Raw genomic sequence first — 22354 nt, 5'->3', positions numbered from 1 at the left:
TGCTCATGGAATTTGTGTTCATACACTTTTGTAATATATTGTGGTTTCAGTCGGATTTGAACTCACAACGTATAGCACCAGTCACCAGCTAGCGCAGAAGCCATAGATAAAAGCCTCATGTGTGTTCAGCACACAATTTGAGTCTTTACGGTTACACCTATAGTGTACTCATTTATGTATTTTGTTATGTCTCCATTTCAATACTTACCGTAGTCATAATTTTACATATGTGCTTATAATGAACAGACCTGCTTTGAGTCGGTTTTTAGCTCATATTTGGTGTGTATATAAATACCAAAAAGAGATTATATTTGTGTTTCTTTCTTTATTTGCATACATTTTATCTTGATGACTGGATTGATTTGCTTACTGGTAATAAATTTTTCAATTTTAATCTCTCCAGAAACAGAGTTCTTGGAAATGATGTGGAAAGATCAGAGTTATCACTGCTTGCTGATTTGGACCATGCCTACACGTTTTAACAGGCTGAATAATAAACTGGTGACGTACTCAAAAATTGGCGACCAACGAAAAGTAAAAAAAAAACCAGTATTTCCCCGCACATACACACCATGATAATATACCAGAAACAAGCATGATGCCATTTACTTAATGCACAACACACCAATGCCAACTATTTGTTGTAATCTTATTTTCCTGTCATATGATTATTAGTCCCCAAGGACACTGTCCGGGGACTTATAGTTTGGTCATGTCCGTGCGTCCGTCCGTTTGTCCGTGCGTGCGTGTGTCCGTCCGTCCATTCACGCAGATATCTCAGAGACCCCTGGAGCGATTTTGTTCAAACTTGGTACAAGGATAGTACCCTACCTCATACAGATGCACGTCAATTTGTTTCACAATGTGATCAAATTTGGCTGTGTTAGAGAATTTTTAGTTTCACCTCCATAGACTCCCATGTATAAGGCAGCTCTCCATAGACTCCCATGTATAAGGCCAAGAAAAATAAAATTTAGTTTCTCATCGTATTCATATTGCAAAAAGGATGCAGTGACACAGTTTTTAGTCCCCACAGATAAAGTCCAGGGGGCTTATAGATTGGGACATATCCGTCCGTGAGTCCATCCGTTCACCCATCCGTTCACGCAGATATCTCAGACACTTTGACAAAATGTCACGTGACCTTGGTGACCTTTGACGTCACATATACATATTTGTCCATAACTCAGTAACCACAAGTGCTAAACCTTTCATATATGGTATGATAGGACGCCTTATGACTCCACATATTGTACCTCATTAATTATGTGCATATTTAATTTTGAGCGAGCCAATAGAGCTAGAGGTCTGATTTTTGGTATATAGGGATAACTTAGCAATACAATTTTTTTGACAAAATGTCACGTGACCTTGGTGACCTTTGACCTCAAATATACATATTTGTCCATAACTCAGTAACCACAAGTGCTACACCCTTCATATTTGGTATGAGTGGACACCTTATGACGCCACATATTGTACCTCATTAATCATGTGCATATCTAATTTTGAGCGAGCCAATAGAGCTAGAGGTCTGATTTTTGGTATATAGGGATAACTTAGCAATACAATTTTTTTTTGACAAAATGTCACGTGACCTTGATGACCTTTGACCTTGATTATACATATATATGCACAACTCAGTAACCACAAGTTCTTTACGCTTCAATTTTGATAGGATAATAGACCTTAAGATGTCACATCTTGTACCTCATTTATTATGCACATATGTATTTCTTGGCTGGCCAATACAGCTAGAGGTCTGATCTTTTTTCCCGATTTAGAACCATAACTTAGACATGCCTCTTGTTTCAAATTGGGAACAATGACATAGACCTATGTGCCCATAGATCTGAACATATACACTCCAGTGATACTTCTTAATGACCACATTTCCCTGCCCCATCAAAACTAATACTCCTATTACAAGTGGGGACTATGTCATTGTCAATGACTTGTTTTTTGAAATTCTCGGAAAATCTAAAATCATGTTAAAAGTTTGAATTTAAATGCTACTTCTTAGGCTATCGACAGTGTTGTACACTTTTTTGGTCTTTAATGTGTCTTACTTGAAGAAAACCCTTAGAAAACTGAGGATAGTTTGAGATTGGTTTACAACACATTTGCTGCTGTATGGGGCTTTAAGGTTTGGCTGAAACAAATAGAATTTTTACACCAAAACCCCTTGTCTGACAGCACTGATATTTGTTATACAGGTTCATAGGGATGATCAAATTGTGAAATATTCAAATTTTGATAAATCCACAATTTTCTATTTTCAGGACAATTTTAGCTCATACATACATGTATACATGTATACATGTATGTATATTATACCAAAAAGAGTTTTTATGGTACGTCAGCGGTGTCTACATTTATGTATGATAGTATGTGTGCATGCTATCTTCGTGCACATCGCAAACTCAAAAACCGCAGCACTACCATTGTAGTATTTGGTGTACTGGTGCACCTGGGGGTGGAGATGTGAATTTGTTCAAATGAAAGTGTCAGTCTTCAAAATATGATGATGAGGTAAAAAAAAGAAATGTGGTAGAAAACAGAGAAAATCCAGCAAACGCTTAAACTCTGTAACGGCAGTCTAGATTTTGTTTGAAACTCTGTATGCGGGATGTTTATGGTGATTTTCGTTAGTATTGTGGTGAAATTTTCATTTTTAGCTACTACTATACGATAGTCTTTTGAAGCTATTGGGATGGGTATCTGTCCGGCATCCGTTGTCAGGATGTATGTCCGTCCGTTTGTGAGGCGTTCAGTCACTCAAATATCTTGATAACCGCAGTACTTACTGATTTGCTATTTGTTGCGTAGATGAAAAATATGATTTGAGAATATATTTATTTTAATTTTTAGCTCACATTTGGTATACCAATGTGAGGTTATCATATTAGCTGAATCAGTTCATTTGCATCCGATTTGCATGTCTGTATGTATGTATGTATGTATGTATGTACGTATGTATGTATGTATGTATGTCCGTCCACATCAAAAACACCTAAACCACAGCACCTACTGTCTTAGTATTTAGTGTACAGGTGCACCTAGGGATGGAGATGTGAATTTGTTCAAATGAACTTGTCAGTGTCAAAAATATGCAAATGAGGGGAAAAAAGAAAAACACTGCAAATTGCTAAAACTCTGTAACCGTTGGTTAGATTGGGTTGAAACTTGGTGTGCAGGTTCCTTTAGGTATTCTAAATTAGGTCTTTCAAATTTGGGATGAAATTTGCATGTTTCCATTTTGGGGTACTTTTTTCAGTTTTTAGTAAAAAAATGTTTTTTAGCTCACATTTGGTGTACCAATGTGAGGTTATCGTATAAGCTGAATCAGTTCATTTGCATCTGATTTGCATGTCTGTATGTCTGTATATTTGTGGGTATGTGCAGATGTATGTCCGTCACACACAAAGGCTCCCATACCGCCAAAGCTACCATCTCAGTATTTGGTGTACAGGTAGATGCAGGGGTTGAGATGTGAATTTGTTCAAATGAACACATCAGTGTCAAAAATGTGCAAATGAGGTAAGAAAAAGTGAAATCCAGCAAATGTGCAGGAGGCATGCCAGTGAGAAACAGGCAAACTCCACTGATCTTGACTCATTTCCTGTCATTGTTTATGAACTGTTACATATTAACAGACCAGCTGCAACCATAGACAGTAGATGGGGGAAGACCGTTTATACTAAACTAAGAGGGGCTTGTTTCTGCTATGCATGTTGCTAAAGTTGACCTCCAGTACCAAAAGTTAGACCTTAATTACTTTTGTCATTCTTGTTTTTCTGGTTTAAATAGTTCTTGTTGTTTTTCTGGTTGTACTGTGCAGAAATCATTGCCATAACATCACGTAGAATTTTCCTCCACTGAACAGATAGAAACAACATTTATTGTTGATCATTGGTAACCCATACTGGTATATACCAATTCTGATCAAATTTGAGCGACACCGTATAATTGCGGTATTTTTTCTGAAACCACTCATCTGATTATTTTGAAAGTTGGTATACATGTTCCTCAGGATGACCTCAGTCAAGTTTATACAAATTGAATTGAAATTTTCATATTTGTAATTTTAGGGCAATTTTCCGAATTTTTGGTCAAAAATTTTTTTATTCAAAAACAACAAATCTGATAGCTTTGATATTTGGTATACAGGTTCCTCAGGTTGATGAAAATCAGTTTTATGAATATTGTGAAGATATCTCAAATTTTGTATTTTTGCTGAATTTTTTGGTTATTTTTCTCATTTTAAGTAAAATTTCTTCTTTTCAGAAACCGCTAGCCCAATTGCTCTCAAATTTGGATTGGATGTTTACAAGAGTGTTACCCTTCTAATCGTTGAAGTTACGACAAAATTGGAAATATTACTGTTTTGGGGCAATTTTTGTCATTTTTGGTCAAAAAATCTTGAAAAATATTTTCTTTTTGGACAGACAACTTGTTCTCAAAATTACTTGTCTGATAGCTTTGTAATTTGGTACAAAAGTCCCGAGGGATGTTATTTGATAAATTTTCTGCTCAAAGTGTTGGGAAACCCCCAAATTTTTATATTTTAGGTAATTTTCTCAGTTTGTGACCTTAAATGACCTACACCAACCCAGGATATGTTGTGAGAGAGTTTCGAAGGCTGTGAACATAATTTTGTCATATTTAATATCAATTTGTAGTAAATTTGATCCAGAAAACAAAGTTGAAGTAAATATTTTCATTGCAAACCAATTTTTGCAACTTTTGCATGTTAAGACACATAAGAACTGATGAGAAATTAGGATCCAGGATAATTCCAGATGTTGTAATTCCCCCCCCCCCCCCCACAGGGGAAGGCATTTCACTATCTGTAACTGATTTACGTGTTTTTTACATTTGAATTATAGCACTCATAGAATTAATTAAACAACCCCAAGGTTTTAAATACATTTTCTTTCAGCTGGTTTTATGTAAGGGGTGGAACATTTGATATTCAGGAGGGGGTAGGGGCTAGAAGATTGATGAGGTAGCATTACTTTTTACCAGATCCCTTGTACATTTTTCCCACCCTTTATTTTTTCCCCACTCTCCCACCTTTTCTTTTTGTCAAGCTTCTCTGGCTAATTTTTTTGTTGATGTTGCTTTCTGTATGTAGGATCTGCTTGTCCCGTTGCTATAGAAGATGATATGCATGTTCCCAAAGACGACCTCCAGTACCTAATTGCAGACCTTATTTGCTTTTGTCATTCTTGTTTTTCTGGTTTAAATATTTCTTGAATTTACCAATTCAAACCGAATGTGAGCACACTGTCCTTGACGGTGTTTTTTGATATTGTTGAAAATATGCAAATTAGCGCCAAAAAAGGCGTTTTTGGTAAAAAAAATCTTCATAATCGCTGGTCAGACAGCTTTGTTATTTTGTATACAGGTCCCTTGGGATAACCCAACTTAGATTTGTTCAAATTGTAATGAAATATGCAAATCTGTCATTTTTTGTCATTTTTGGTCAAAACTTTATTTCATCAAAACCGCCCATCTGACAGCTTTGATATTTGGTATTGGTATACAGGTTCCTACAGATGAACTAAATATGATATCTTGAATATATGATGAAATCTGCAATTTTGTATTTTTGGGGCAATTTTTCCAATTTTTGGTCAAAAAATGTTTTTCTCTCAAATTTCTCGTTGGATTGCTTTGAAACCTAATACTCTTGACTCTAGAGTTGTTTTCTATATGATTTCTTAAATTGTGGTGAAATTTTCATCTGTGTGTTTTTGGGTTTTTTTGCATTTGGGGGCAATATTTTGGAAAAAAAATAATTTTCTTTGAAGTAAATGTTTTGATTGGTTTGAAATTTGTTTTTAATGTATCTAGAGGCAACCTCGGTTGAGTGAATATTTTCATATAGGCATTTTTGCGCAACTTTTCCCATATTTGGTCAAAAATCATTTTCTCTGAAATCTCTCTTCCAATGGCTATGAAACTTTGTATGCATGTTGCCAAGGGTAAACATAGTTAAGTATACACACTGTGGCCTGCCTCTCAATCAAATCCAATCAAATGAGAGCCAAGTGTCATTGATGCTATGTTTTCCATTGTTGATCGAAAAATCTCTTTCTCTAAACACTACTCATCTCATACCACTGGCTGATTTGTTCTCAGGGATAATCTTACTGTGATGTTCAAATTATAATAATATTTTCAATTTTGTATGGTAATGCAGCTTTTTTGACATTTTTTGAAATGTGCTATCAAAGGTATCTATCTTCATAAACATATGTGTCACAAAAAGCTATTCTCTACATAGCACAACAGGACTGTACTGGCCTTTAGCTAATGTGCTTTTATTTTTGTGAAATTGATGCCCTTTATCTCATTTTCCGGTTATTGAAAGTAGTTATTTTACTTTATAGAGAAATACTGCTCTTGTGCTTTACTCTACTGTTAAAATTTATGTACATTAAATAAAGATTTTTTGGCTAAATAATGCTCAACGTCCATTTATATGTGTGTAAGAGATTGAGTTTATAAGACAGAGTTACTTGTAGGATTATTCTACATTTCTACTGATTTATCACACATTTGGTATTGTATTGTAAAGGTGTCCACCGAAATACCACTTGATTACATGCTCCATCTGCTATGTTCAGCTTCTTTTAAGGAAAATTAAAAAGAATTGTTGACTTGAAAAATGTAACATGCCAGCTGTGAAGTATCAGGTATAATAGGCCTATAGTACACTTCCTTGGATTTTTGTCAACTTTTAGTATTGAATATACAAAAATCAATTTGGCTCCAAAAGTGTCCTTTTGACTTCAAAGTGGTCCCCGAAAACTTGGGATGATTTTACGGTCTCTCTGCTGTATTCAACATCGTTTAAGTTAAAGACAGAATGTGTTGACTTGAAAAATGTAACATGCGACCTGTGAGGTATCAGGTATTAATAAAACTATAGTACACTTTCCTTTTTTGTCCAACTTTTAATATTGCATAAGGAAAATCAGTTTGACTCCAAAAGTGTCCTTTTGACTTCAAAGTGGTCCCCGAAAACTTGGGATGATTTTACGGTCTCTCTGCTGTATTCCACATCGTTTACGTTAAAGACAGAATGTGTTGACTTGAAAAATGTAACATGCGACCTGTGAAGTATCAGGTATTAATAAAACTATAGTACACTTCCTTTTTTTGTCCAACTTTTAATATTGCATAAGGAAAATCAGTTTGGCTCCAAAAGTGTCCTTTTGACTTCAAAGTGGTCCCCGAAAACTTGGGATGATTTTACGGTCTCTCTGCTGTATTCCACATCGTTTAAGTTAAAGACAGAATGTGTTGACTTGAAAAATGTAACATGCGACCTGTGAGGTATCAGGTATTAGTAGGACTATAGCACACTTCCTTGGATATTTGTCAACTTTTAGTATTGAATAAGGAAAATCAGTTTGACTCCAAAAGTGTCCTTTTGACTTCAAAGTGGTCCCCGGGAAATTCGAATGATTGTACACTCTGTCTGCTTTATTCAATTTCTTTTGCGTAATTGAAGCAATGTTCTAACTTGAAAAATGGTACATGCGACCTGTGAGGTATCAGGTATTAGTAGGACTATAGCACACTTCCTTGGATATTTGTCAACTTTAAGTATTGAATAAGGAAAATCAGTTTGACTCCAAAAGTGTCCTTTTGACTTCAAAGTGGTCCCCGAAAACTTGGGATGATTTTACGGTCTCTCTGCTGTATTCCACATCGTTTAAGTTAAAGACAGAATGTGTTGACTTGAAGAATGTAACATGCGACCTGTGAGGTATCAGGTGTTAATAAAACTATAGTACACTTTCCTTTTTTGTCCAAATTTTAATATTGCATAAGGAAAATCAGTTTGGCTCCAAAAGTGTCCTTTTGACTTCAAAGTGGTCCCCGGGAAATTCGAATGATTGTACACTCTGTCTGCTTTATTCAACTTCTTTTGCGTAATTGAAGCAATGTTCTAACTTGAAAAATGGTACATGCGACCTGTGAGGTATCAGGTATTAGTAGGCCTATAGCACACTTCCTTGGATATTTGTCAACTTTTAGTATTGAATAAAGAAAATCAGTTTGACTCCAAAAGTGTCCTTTTGACTTCAAAGTGGTCCCCGAAAACTTGGGATGATTTTACGGTCTCTCTGCTGTATTCCACATCGTTTAAGTTAAAGACAGAATGTGTTGACTTGAAAAATATAACATGCGACCTGTGAAGTATCAGGTATTAATAAAACTATAGTACACTTCCTTTTTTTGTCCAACTTTTAATATTGCATAAGGAAAATCAGTTTGGCTCCAAAAGTGTCCTTTTGACTTCAAAGTGGTCCCCGAAAACTTGGGATGATTTTACGGTCTCTCTGCTGTATTCCACATCGTGTAAGTTAAAGACAGAATGTGTTGACTTGAAAAATGTAACATACGACCTGTGAGGTATCAGGTATTAGTAGGACTATAGCACACTTCCTTGGATATTTGTCAACTTTTAGTATTGAATAAGGAAAATCAGTTTGACTCCAAAAGTGTCCTTTTGACTTCAAAGTGGTCCCCGGGAAAATCGAATGATTGTACACTCTGTCTGCTGTATTCAACTTCTTTTGCGTAATTGAAGCAATGTTCTAACTTGAAAAATGGAACATGCGACCTATGAGGTATCAAGTATTAGTAGGACTATAGCACACTTCCTTGGATATTTGTCAACTTTTAGTATTGAATAAAGGTAATCAATTTGGCTCCAAAAGTGTCCTTTTGACTTCAAAGTGGTCCCCGAAAACTTGGGATGATTTTACTGTCTCTCTGCTGTATTCCACATCGTTTAAGTTAAAGACAGAATGTGTTGACTTGAAAAATGTAACATGCGACCTGTGAGGTATCAGGTGTTAATAAAACTATAGTACACTTTCCTTTCTTGTCCAACTTTTAATATTGCATAAGGAAAACCAGTTGAGCTCCAAAAGTGTCCTTTTGACTTCAAAGTGGTCCCCGGGAAAATCGAATGATTGTACACTCTGTCTGCTGTATTAAACTTCTTTTGCGTAATTGAAGCAATGTTCTAACTTGAAAAATGGAACATGCGACCTGTGAGGTATCAGGTATTAGTAGGACTATAGCACACTTCCTTGGATATTTGTCAACTTTTAGTATTGAATAAAGAAAATCAGTTTGACTCCAAAAGTGTCCTTTTGACTTCAAAGTGGTCCCCGGGAAAATCGAATGATTGTACACTCTGTCTGCTTTATTCAACTTCTTTTGCGTAATTGAAGCAATGTTCTAACTTGAAAAATGTAACATGCGACCTATGAAGTATCAGTTATTAATAGGACTATAGTACACTTCCTTGGATTTTTGTCAACTTTTAGTATTGCTTAAAGAAAATCAGTTTGACTCCAAAAGTGTCCTTTTGACTTCAAAGTGGTCCCCGAAAACTTGGGATGTTTGTACGGTCTCTCTGCTGTATTCCACATCGTTTAAGTTAAAGACAGAATGTGTTGACTTGAAAAATGTAACATGCGACCTGTGAGGTATCAGGTATTAATAAAACTATAGTACACTTTCCTTTTTTGTCCAACTTTTAATATTGCATAAGGAAAACCAGTTGAGCTCCAAAAGTGTCCTTGTGACTTCAAAGTGGTCCCCGGGAAAATCGAATGACTGTACACTCTGTCTGCTGTATTAAACTTCTTTTGCGTAATTGAAGCAATGTTCTAACTTGAAAAATGGAACATGCGACCTGTGAGGTATCAGGTATTAGTAGGACTATAGCACACTTCCTTGGATATTTGTCAACTTTTAGTATTGAATAAAGAAAATCAGTTTGACTCCAAAAGTGTCCTTTTGACTTCAAAGTGGTCCCCGGGAAAATCGAATGATTGTACACTCTGTCTGCTTTATTCAACTTCTTTTGCGTAATTGAAGCAATGTTCTAACTTGAAAAATGTAACATGCGACCTATGAGTATCAGTTATTAATAGGACTATAGTACACTTCCTTGGATTTTTGTCAACTTTTAGTATTGCTTAAAGAAAATCAGTTTGACTCCAAAAGTGTCCTTTTGACTTCAAAGTGGTCCCCGAAAACTTGGGATGTTTGTACGGTCTCTCTGCTGTATTCAACATCGTTTATGTTAAAGAAAGAATGTGTACTTGAAAAATGTAACATGCGACCTGTGAAGTATCAAGTATTAATAAAACTATAGTACACTTCTTTGATTTTGTCCAACTTTTGGTATTGAATAAAGAAAATCAGTTTGACTCCAAAAGTGTCCCTTTGACCTCAAGGTGGTCCCCAAAGACTTGTGATGATTTTACGCTCTCTGTGCTGTATTCAATATCGTTTATGTTAAAGAAAGAATGTTTTGATTTTAGAATTGAATATGCGACCTGTTAAGTATCAGGTATAAATAAGACAAGAGTACACTTCCTGTTTTTTCAAACTTTTAGTAAAGAATAAAGAAATCAGTTTGACTTCAAAAGCGTCCTCTTGACTTCAAAGGTGACCCGTGAAAATTCGTATAATTTTACGCTCCGCCTGCTGTATTCAACTTCTTTTAGGTAATGTATTACTTCAATCGCGTCACTTTCTATGGTAGGTATTGGATATCTTTGTAAAAAAAATAAGAAAAATATCCCCCTAAAATATTGGCCTCGAGCCCTATTCTGGTGTATTTTACATCTGTGCATTCGTAGCATAATGCTGAGGCCTATAGATTGCATTCGTGTCATGGGATATCGCTTCAGAACCGCTGTTAATCTGTCCATAGACCTTTTCTGTAGTTTACTGCGACACCAATCGGTTTTTTTATTTACCTCGCAAAATAATGAAATAGCTTAGTCTTTGAATAAATGAACATTTACCTACTTTATCTCTGACTATCTATGACTCATCTCCTACTTCCGTTAATTATGTTGAATGTGGAAACATCTATAATTTCAGCTTTTTTTACGAGCCGTCGACTGTTTCTGCTCGGTTCTGAACTTTTGACAGACCCAAAGTATTCAATTACGCGAGAGGGCAAACGTTGCAGAATTCGTGGACGTCGGCTCACGGGAAACGGTTGAAAATACATGTTTATATTATTGAGGTAGCTAGCAGAAGTAGACAATGGGTCGTGAACTGACCAGTGTTATAGTACCGGTCGAAGTAAACTACCAAAAATGTCTATGGGCTGGCTTGTGGCGATGAATTTTTGACCCGCAAGTGCGATTGATACGCCACAGCAATGCTGCAAATTGTATTTCATATCCGTTTATGTATTTACGAGCAGCGATTAGAATGACTTCCAAATATCGATATGACTTCAAATGAGTCATTTATAGATAAGTCATGATTGATATAGACACTAGCCCTCCCCATTGTTAATTCTGTGCTCAGCCCTTATTTTGTACATTTTTCCCAACTCTAGGTATTAATACTAAATAGCAGCTGATATTACATCGGAAACGTCCGTGTGACAACAAAAGCGTCCATCATGCGGTAGATGTCGTCAGACTTGAGTTTAACCCCCTATCTTACCGGACATTTAGGATGGGGACCACTTTGAAGTCAGGGACCACTTTGAGGTCTTCACACTCGTTCGAACGTGAATAGCGTGACGGTCGGTCAGATCCTACAGTGGAACTGTTCACACTGATATGGGGGTGAACAGATCGAAACCTGCAACATGCCTTCTTATCAAACAAAATACGACCTTCTAAATTTATGTTTTATGAAATTTTTATTACATATCATGTTAAAATGTATCACCAAATGTTGAAATAACTGTTTAATATAAAAGTTTATTCCATAGATTTTCAAGAAATGTTTTCGTAAGTAAAACCTAAACTTTAAGTGCAGGTGTTCTGATTGGAATCTATGCCATGGGGTGTAACATGATCTGGAGGGAGCGAGTACGTTGCCCAGGGTCTATATGAATATGTCAACGGTGGTATAACTGATACCACACGGTGACTGATACCAGCCGTCTCTCTGACATGCCATGGATCAAACGGCAAGATCGACAGTGCAAATATATAAAACAAATTGCGGCTAGATTTCCGAGATTGTTTTCACACTTAACTTTACGACTGAGCTGTCGAGAGTGTTTCAAATGTAAAACCACAAATAGGCCGCTTTTCTCCAGCTTACCATGTGATGTTTAAAGTTGTACGAATTCAAGTTTTATTTCACGCGTGACGGTGTGAAACCAAGTAACTGATTCAGAAACGATCTTTTGTAAAGATTACGATGTGATGTGTAACTTTATTTCTTGATTGTTTATTTAGAAAAAGTTTGATCGATGTAAAACATCGTTTGGCAATACTTTCCCTCAACCTTTGAAGTTGAAGCAATAACTCGAGTTTAAGTCTCGAAATTCGAGATATCTGGATATACCTCTAGTGCTGTGCACCAGATAATTTGTCTGGAATTTATCGCCCGGCACCATATCAGCGCCAAGTCGGATACCATATCAGCGTTCAACCGTCGCGTTGTTTTTCACTGGTTGAAAAGACTCAATGAAACAAATCGGCGAAAGTCTGATGCCAGTGACGATTCGAGACAACAAAATTTCTGGTTCGTTTACGTAATTCGGCCGATTTTCCTAGGAGTACTCGAGGTTTTCACTCCAGCAGCGAACTTTGACTTCTATTGATATGCTAATAAGGATGTCGCTCGTTTGAACGTGAATCATGTGAATAGCGTGACGGTCGGTCAGATCCTATTAGCATATCAATAGAAGTCAAAGTTCGCTGCTGGAGTGAAAATCTTGAGTACTCCTTGGAAAATCGGCTGAATTACGTAAACGAGCCAGAGATTTTGTTCACAAAAGGTGTTAGGTAATGAGCAATAATCAGAGTTCAGGCAGGTATAGGTCATTTTATTGAATTACGCTCACTTTGGTTTATTTTGCTGTTCAAAGTTCCGATACATGTTGTGTCGTCGTAATAGACCCACTTTCGATGGCAGTTGGCCCGCAGCTATCCGTGGCGGGTTGACCTTTGACCCGCATAGCGATCCCCGCTACCCCGCCAACAGATAGCTGCGTTTCCACAGCTAAGTTTTACCATAATCACTTATCTATTAATTATTTGAGACAGGCCCTTCGCGTTCAATATGGCTGGCTCATAAATACTTGTCATTCACTATAGCCTCTCAGATCCAGATGTTATCGTTACCCTGACCTACCTTGTTTCCGTGCGTGACCGTGACTTTGCGATGTCCGAATGTAATGTGTCTGATAGCAATGGTCTTTCCTCACTGCTGACAAGAGACTACGACCTTTGACCAGTCAAACACTCGTTATCTTACCACGCACAAGTGCTGTGTTGACCTTGTTCGACTTCTAGTGTTGCATAAGTAAATCTGTCCACATCACGCGATTACCATGCTGCGAACACATGAAATCAGGTCACTGATTTTGGCACTACACCAGTCTTCACAGGTGATGACGTAACTGGGTCAGAACCTGACCTGTATCGCGTTCGGACATAAGAAATGCCCGGTTGGATACCACCTTATATTAAAATACGCCATGATCAACGCAAAGATATCTTTGACGTACATGAATGTTCAAAATACATTGAGTTGCATACAGAGCACAAATGTCAGTTGTAATCGTCCGGTGACTTGGTCCATACGATACGAGTACGGGTCATAATCATACATAAGGGCTGGAATGGATCACAGAGACTTGATAAGAATTGTAGAAGGCTTACCATCAAAGTAAAGTTGTATTTGGATAATGTAGATAAAAGAATGAATTCGGTCATGAGCTCAGGAAATTATGATTATTAGTTGTTGGCAATAGACGCCCATGACTTCGGCATGTGACTTAGCATGAACGATCAAAGTCAGCTAACTGCCTGTGTCAAATTGTCTGCCCTAATGAGCGCAACTCTAGTACCTGATGTACTTAGAGCAAGTGCCTTTATGAAACAAACGCCACTTGATGAAATATGTTTTGTCTACAGTTTAGAAATAACACTACCATTGTGTAAAATTCGAGTTATTATAAATAAATCAATTATAAATAATGTCAATCGCACGGTACTCTCACCGCATGTCGAAAAGGGGTCATCCTGCATGACGTCAAATCGGATTGCCCTGATTTATCGTTTTTTATGTTGAAAGGAAACACCACAAATGTTAAGATCAAACCTTCATCTAAACCTAAAAGTTAGTTCGTCCGTTTAATCCGAGGCATCGTGCATGTCGATAAAAAGACTTAAGGTGATCATGGCTGTCAAATATGACATCAGTGAAGGAAACATTGCAGCTGTAAGATATTTATATCTTAGTCTGATGAACTGCAATAATGTCAAAACATCCATGTTATGGCAAAAATATATATGTACATGTAATCTATCTTGAGTTGAAAAGACCATGTAAATAATTACTTGTGGTCCTCTTGTGAGTATGTCCAGAATATGGAAGTTCTGTCTATCATTGCATGAAAATCTTGCAAATTTCCATCTGTCAATGAAACATGGATGACATGAGTTTGTTACTTTCATTAAACCTTTATCTTGCCAAGTTAATATTTCACCATAAGGTCGCATTGGCACAACATGTCAATACCATGAATTTAAAAAAGTTGAATATTTGAAGGCCCTAGAAAGCAAACACTGCATGAAAACGCAATAATACAGATAAATACACATGAATGAATCAACTGCATTATTGTATAATACACGTGAATTCACATGAATCCACATGAATACAGGCTTGCTGAACACAAGCAATGAATTATTAACTGTATTCATCTGTATATGCACTCTTCAGCTAAAATACAGGCAATAATCCACGCAAATACAGTATGTATTATTGGGTTTTCATGCGAAAACGCAATAATACAGATAAATACACATTAATGAGTCGACTGTATTATTGTATAATACACGTAAATTCACATGAATCCACATGAATACAGGCTTGCTGAATACAAGCAATGAAGTATTAACTGTATTCATCTGTATATGCACTCTTCAGCTAAAATACAGGCAATAATCCATGCAAATACAGTAAGTATTATTGGGTTTTCACGCAGTGAAAGATACTGCAAACATGATTTATATGGACTAAAGTGCTATAACAGACCACACCAAGTGGGCGACAGTTTTTAATACAGATGGTTTTGGCTCAATACCGCTTTTTACTCACTTGGCAGATGGGCAAGTGATTCTGTATAGCATGAAAAGGGTTAAAATGCACACATGAACATCAAGTGATACAGTATCTGACACAGTCATGTGATATGGACATGGTCAAAAATGGACAAACAGAATGTCATTGCACTAATTCAACTACTGAATGTAGGAATATTGTATGTCTTGAAGCATCATGTCAGTAAAAGAATGACATTTAGTCATCATGACTTCAGACAAGGCATTGCTGGGGAGTATGGACTCCAAAGACAGTTACTGTAACAGTAGTTTTTTAACATGTGAACTATGTCACAGTGCCAGTACAAAAATGCTGTACTTAAAATTATGTGTTCAAAGACCCCTTCCCAAATGACTTAGAATGACTTGTTACATGGGGAGGTTTACAGCAAAGTAAAGTGAAGGGCAAGCCCACAGATAAATGTGTATTATTACATGTTTGACAAATATTTTGAATTATACTTTTACAGGATTAAATTTCAATCACAGCTGCCCAAATACAGATGTTTGCACATATACAGTGGACAACTATCTTGCACTGACATAATGATGTGCTTCAAAGTGATCAATCTCGAGGTCAAAGGTGATCATGGCTGTCAAATACAGTATGACATCAGTGAAGGAAACATTGCAGCTGTAAGATATTTATATCTTAGTTTGATGAACTGCAATAATGTCAAAACATCCATGTTTTGGAATAAGTATATGTACATGTAATCTGACTTGAGATGAAAGACCATGTAAACAATAACTTGCGGCCACTTGTGAGTATGCCCAGAATATGGACGTTCTGTCTGACATTGCAAGAATGTCTTGCAAATATCCATCTGTCTGAGGCAATGTATATGTACTAAAGCCGCTATAACAGACCACACCAAGTGGGCGACAGTTTTTAATACAGATGGTTTTGGCTCAATACCGCATTTTACTGACTTGGCAGATTGGCAAGTGGTACTGCATAGCATGAAAAGAAAGAAGGAAACATTGCAGCTGTTAGTTATATATTTCTTAGTTTGATGAACAGCAATATTGTCAAACATCCATGTTTTGGAATTAACATATGTACATGTAATCTGTCTTGAGATGAAGGACTGTATAAAAAATTACTTGTGGTCACTTGTGAGTATGTCCAGAATATGGAAGTTGTGGCTGTCATTGCAAGAAAGTCTTGCAAATTTCCATCTGTCCGATATGGACTAAAGCTGCTATAACAGACCACACCAAGTGGGTGACTGCTTTTAATACAGATGGTTTTGGCTCAATACCGCATTTTACTGACTTGGCAGATTGGCAAGTGGTACTGCATAGCATGAAAAGGGTTAATATGTGATATGGACATGGTCAGAAAATGGACAAAGAGAATGTCATTGAACTAATGCAACTACTCAATGTAGGAATCTTGTATATCTTGAAGCATCATGTCAGTAATAGAATGATGTTGGAAGTCAGACAAGGCATTGCTGGGGAGTATTGACTCCAAAGACTGTTACTGTAAAAGTAGTGTTTTTAACATGTGAACTATGTCACTGCCAGTACAAAAATGCTGTACTTTAAATTATGTGTTCAAACACCCCTTCCCAAATGACTTAGAATGACTTGTTACATTGGGAGGTTTACAACAAAGTAAAGTGAAGGGCAAGCCCAAAGATAAACATGTATTATGACATGTTTTAAAAATATTTTGTATTCAACTTCTACAGAAATTAATTTCAATCACGTACAGCTGCCACAATACAGATGTTTGCACATATTCAGTGGACAAATATCCTGAACTGACATAATGATGTGCTTCAAAGTGATCAATCTTCAGATAAACACTGAAAATCTTTAAATATATATTGCAGCCTATATCATGGGCTACCATTTAAGAAATTGTAATTGTTCAAGTTGCTCACTGTTGATGAAGTAATCAAAGCCATCTCATACCAATACTGAAGAATCCCTTGCAGCTGCTAAGACATTTGACTCTCAGATAGATGAATTTCAATAATTCCAAAACACAATGAGTTTCAGAATAAATATGTACATGTACTAGCTGTTTGGAGCTTTGAGTTGAAATTATTGTAGAGATATGAGTCAGAGAGTTCAGCATATGGGACTCTTCTATCTTCCTTTTTTTTTCCTTCAAGAAAACCTTCCACCTTTCCATCTGGCCGGCAAACATAAAGTGGATGGTTTATCAGTTTGCTGCCTCCACGCATGAATAACATGTCTGAGAAGTATCAGTCATGTTGTGTCTTCATTATTTGAAATGTAGAAACAGAATGTCTGCACATTAATCATGTCCATTAGTCAAGGTATATTTAATGACTTGAAGTATCAAGTTGATAACAACATATACCTTGAATGACTTGAAGTGTCAAGTTGATAACAACATGTTTTGAAAGTCATTATATTTCAGACAATGTACTGCCTTGGAATAGTGACTCCAAAGACCTTAGTCTTGTCAACACATCAACTGTGTCACAGTGTAAGTGCAAGATGGTTGTACATGCTGGGTAATTATTTATTTGATGATCCACCCCACCCCCCCCCTCTCCAAAGATGACTTAGAATGACTTGTTACATGGGGAACAAATAAAAATAATTTATAGGGCAATGCCATTGTGGTTAAATGTGGTTTCATCATACAGCTGAATAATAGACATCTCCATATAAACAATCATCTTGCACTGACACAAATATGCACTTTATATTGCACATGAGTGCTCGAGGGCACAACAAAATGCACAAGTCTTGAACTTGCCATCCTTTGATAGTAAGTACTTGGGGCACAACTGGATCTCAAACTCATCATTCATTGATCTTGAGTCCATTCAGTACCCAGCCTACCAGGCCATTATGCCTCCGAGGCTGATGAACTGAAATTAGTTTAGACTGCCTATGACCGCATATCTGTAATATTTGAATATTCACTAAATGTACATCCTTGATACATTTGGATAATCAACATTCGCTTGCATATTATTGTTGTATCTGGTAGTAAATAGGTAGTTTAGATCTAAAAAGTGAATTAAAATGGACAAGAAGTGGAAGTAGTCTAAAACTCTGATGCATCAGACAAGGGATACTGACAACAACTGACAGTCACCTATTGAATAAACTCTGATGCATAAGGTACGGTAATGGTTACGGACTATTGACAGTCACCCATTGAATTAACTCTGTGGTAACAGAAAATGGATACGGACGACAACTGACATTCACCTATGTTTTCAGCTCTGCACCTGCAAATAGACTTTTTGTATATATTTGTATTTTTATCTCTTTTTGTCTGCTGTTTTGATGTTAAAGTTACATATGGTTGGTCCATACAGGACTGCCTATAACTCTGTGATGACATAAAAATGAATACGGACGACAACTGACATTCACCTATGTTTTCAACTCTGCACCTGCAAATAGACTTTTTGTATATATTTGTATTTTTATCTCTTTTTGTCTGCTGTTTTGATGTTAAAGTTACATATGGTTGGTCCGTAAAGGACTGCCTATGAAAGACTTTATATGTATACACAGATAAAAATTAGCAGTCACCCATTGAATTAACTCTGTGATGACATAAAAATGGATACGGACGACAACTGACAATCACCTATGTTTTCAACTCTGCACCAGCAAATAGACTTTTTGTATATATGTGTATTTTTATCTCTTTTTGTCTGCTGTTTTGATGTTAAAGTTACATATGGTTGGTCCATACAGGACTGCCTATAACTCTGTGATGACAGAAAAATGGATACGGACGACAACTGACAATCACCTATGTAATAAACTCTACAGCAGCAAATTGACTTTTTTATATGGTATATACTTGTATTTTTAATCTTTCGTTGGCTGCTTTGATGTTAAAGTTGCATATGGCTGGTCCTCACAGGACTGCCTATAACTCTGTGATGACAGAAAAATACCGTCAATGACGCTGTACCTTCTCTAATGTGTGGCCAGGTCAGGTAATTGGTTGTTGGCATGGAGTTGTTGGTAAATAGTTGATGATGTAGGGGCATGAGGTGGGATATGGACCCAAAGAACCCAAAAGATGATTAAATACATCAATCAAAAAAATTCTAAGCTACAGTATAAACTGCCTAAAGATAGTTCAATGTGGAAAAAAGTTAAACAATTCAGAAATAAGAATTAACAGTCCAAAATAGTAATGACGCACTTCCTTACTGACCTGAGTGCATGTGAAATACACAACCTGGCATCTGTAAATTAAATGTATACCAAGTGATCATTTCCAGTCACTTTAACTGTTTTTAATGGATTTTCCAAAGAGTCCTGTGGAAATGATGAAAAACGCTTATCTGGTCTTGTGTTTGTATAACCTCATGGCTGATAATGTCATAGTATTGAAAAAAAATTGAAAGTGAAGAAATTACTGTTTTAATAGGCATATTTTCCTTGAAATACATGACCGTGTAAAGAATATATGCTAAAAGTGTTTAAGAGTAAATTTCTTTACCAAAAATAATTTAATTTGGACCAAAGGATTTTTATTCTTTGAGTTTACAAATTCAAACATTGCAATTTGTTCAATCATCTTGTGCAGTGCAAAATTTATAAAATGACTGAAAAACAAAAAAAATTTGCAGAATTACAGTCTTTGTGATGTAAAATTATGGGTTGACATCACGATAACTGTTAATCGTTTGAAGTACTAATATACTATAATTTAAAAAAGAAAAATTCATGCAGAAACGATAAATATATTGTCAGCAATGTAGTGTTAATTTTGACTTTACATCAAAATATGCCTTTGCTGGATACCAAATATATAGGGCGAAATATCAGCCATGTTCAGCAAAATCCACACAACAGCATTGATCCTTTTCTAATTTGATTTGATTTGCTTATGTTATCCTTGTATGACAGTCAGTACAATATGGAACTTGAACACAACACAGTGAATAAGTATGCTGTAAATGAATGGTGTGGCTGCATCCACATGCAGCAATAGGAGTGCCTTTGTCTCTCACCCTCATTTCCAACCTGTCCCATCCCTGAAAAAATAGTTTGGTCTTATATTTATAATGTTAATAATTTCTGTATTTGTTAAAATGTGCGCATCTCAAAAGCTTTTGATCATAAACATTTTCATTGTTTTTTATAGCTGACCAGTCAGTTAACCTGTTTATATTGAATATTTGCGCATTTTTCCGCAGTATTTGACATTTTCTGAATACCTTCTTATTCAGTTTGTCATTTTCTAAAAGTTTAAATGCTCCATTGTGTGGTCAAGCTTTCCACAAGCATCAAATGTGGTACTTCATATAGGAGGGTCTGCCTCTAGAGGGCGGGCATCATGAACACTCCTGTGTTTGTTGGTTAATTCCTCCACGTAAACTTCTGATTGTACTGTAAACATTGAACATGGCCGACGTCCGATTTTCCTGTCTAAAACTTTCACTCATTTCGTTCATATGACTCTGAAACTCCAGGAAACGATTGGGAAGAAAGGGTTATCTTGAAATATTGAGGTACTCGCCGATATTTTGCAAAATTAAATGAGAAAAAATGCAAGGAAAATGCCGACAGGCTTACACAATGACAGTTTTCAGACTCGGAGGCATATGATCATCTCTGCAGATTATGCAACACGCCCAGATCACGTGAGGCCATGAGGGGATATCCACGCAACTCAGTACCAAACACTAGCGCTCACAGAGTGAGCAAACACAAAGTGAGTACCCCTAACGTCAGCTCAGTAGTCTGTAATAGATTGTAGTCAACTAATAAACCTTGGAGAAAGGCTTAACACTGTGGCTATGCCGCTAAATCCCTTTTGATTTTTGTCATAGCTCAAAATCGTTCTCCACACCTCAACCTGAGCCATGAACACCCCCACCAGTTTATGATATGACCCATCACAATGGCATGACGTCAACGGATCTTGACAGACGGAAGTCTTGACAGACGGAAGTTCTTGACAGCAGCATATTGGTTTTCAACTCTAATACCTTCTCTGTCTATAAATAGACACGAGAAGGTAAAAATGGATACGGACGACAACTGACATTCACCTACCGGTTATAAAACTCTACAGCAGCAAATTGACTTTTTTATATGGTATATACTTGTATTTTTAATCTTTCGTTGGCTGCTTTGATGTTAAAGTTGCATATGGCTGGTCCTCACGGGACTGCCTACAAAAAGTTTTTTGTAACTTATAATCTTTTTTGTAGTTGACTGAGTGGGCACAAGGACAGAGACAGTACCTTTGAGATCACATATTGAATTTTTTTTTAAGTTGACTGAGTGGGCACAAGGACAGAGACAGTACCTTTGAGAGCACATATTGAATATTTTTTTTTAAGTTGACTGAGTGGGCACAAGGACAGAGACAGTGAGCACATATTGATTTTTTTTAAGTTGACTGAGTGGGCACAAGGACAGAGACAGTACCTTTGAGATCACATATTAATTTTTTTTTAAGTTGACTGAGTGGGCACAAGCACAGAGACAGTACCTTTGAGATCACATATTGAATATTTTTTAAGTTGACTGAGTGGGCACAAGGACAGAGACAGTACCTTTGAGATCACATATTGATTTTTTTTAAGTTGACTGAGTGGGCACAAGGACAGAGACAGTACCTTTGAGATCACATATTGAATATTTTTTTTTAAGTTGACTGAGTGGGCACAAGGACAGAGACAGTACCTTTGAGATCACATATTAATTTTTTTTTTAAGTTGACTGAGTGGGCACAAGGACAGAGACAGTACCTTTGAGATCACATATTGAATATTTTTTTTAAGTTGACTGAGTGGGCACAAGGACAGAGACAGTACCTTTGTGAACACATATTAATTTTTTTTAAGTTGACTGAGTGGGCACAAGGACAGAGACAGTACCTTTGAGATCACATATTGAATATTTTTTTTTAAGTTGACTGAGTGGGCACAAGGACAGAGACAGTACCTTTGAGATCACATATTGAATTTTTTTTTTAAGCTGACTGAGTGGGCACAAGGACAGACACAGTACCTTTGAGATCACATATTGAATATTTTTTTTAAGTTGACTGAGTGGGCAAAAGGACAAAGACATTACCTTTGATATCACATATTGAAAATTGAATAGTTTTCAATGTAATAAATGGTGTAATTGCAACCCTGTATTATCATTGTCACTGTACCACAACATATCTTGATCAGCCTTTTGGGCAAAAGAAACTGTTGAGGCAGATCTTTCTGCCAAGGTCCTGAAGCCAA

The 22354-nt window shown here is 36.5% G+C and overlaps 1 protein-coding gene across 1 annotated transcript in view; it reads right to left on the bottom strand.

Annotated features, from left to right (window-relative positions):
* The window catches only part of LOC139141901 (monocarboxylate transporter 13-like), a 36987-nt gene extending 23634 nt beyond the window's left edge, over window positions 1-13353 (bottom strand). The window contains exon 1 of the mRNA XM_070711659.1: window positions 13162-13353. The gene's annotated coding sequence lies outside the window, so the exon portion shown is untranslated. The remainder of the gene's footprint in view (window positions 1-13161) is intronic.
* Between the last annotated feature and the right edge of the window lie 9001 nt (window positions 13354-22354).

Source organism: Ptychodera flava, chromosome 10 (genome assembly GCF_041260155.1).
Source record: "Ptychodera flava strain L36383 chromosome 10, AS_Pfla_20210202, whole genome shotgun sequence".
Classification (NCBI taxonomy): domain Eukaryota; kingdom Metazoa; phylum Hemichordata; class Enteropneusta; family Ptychoderidae; genus Ptychodera; species Ptychodera flava.
The sequence above is the reverse complement of the archived record's forward strand: the minus strand, read 5'-3'. Positions and strand labels throughout refer to the sequence as shown.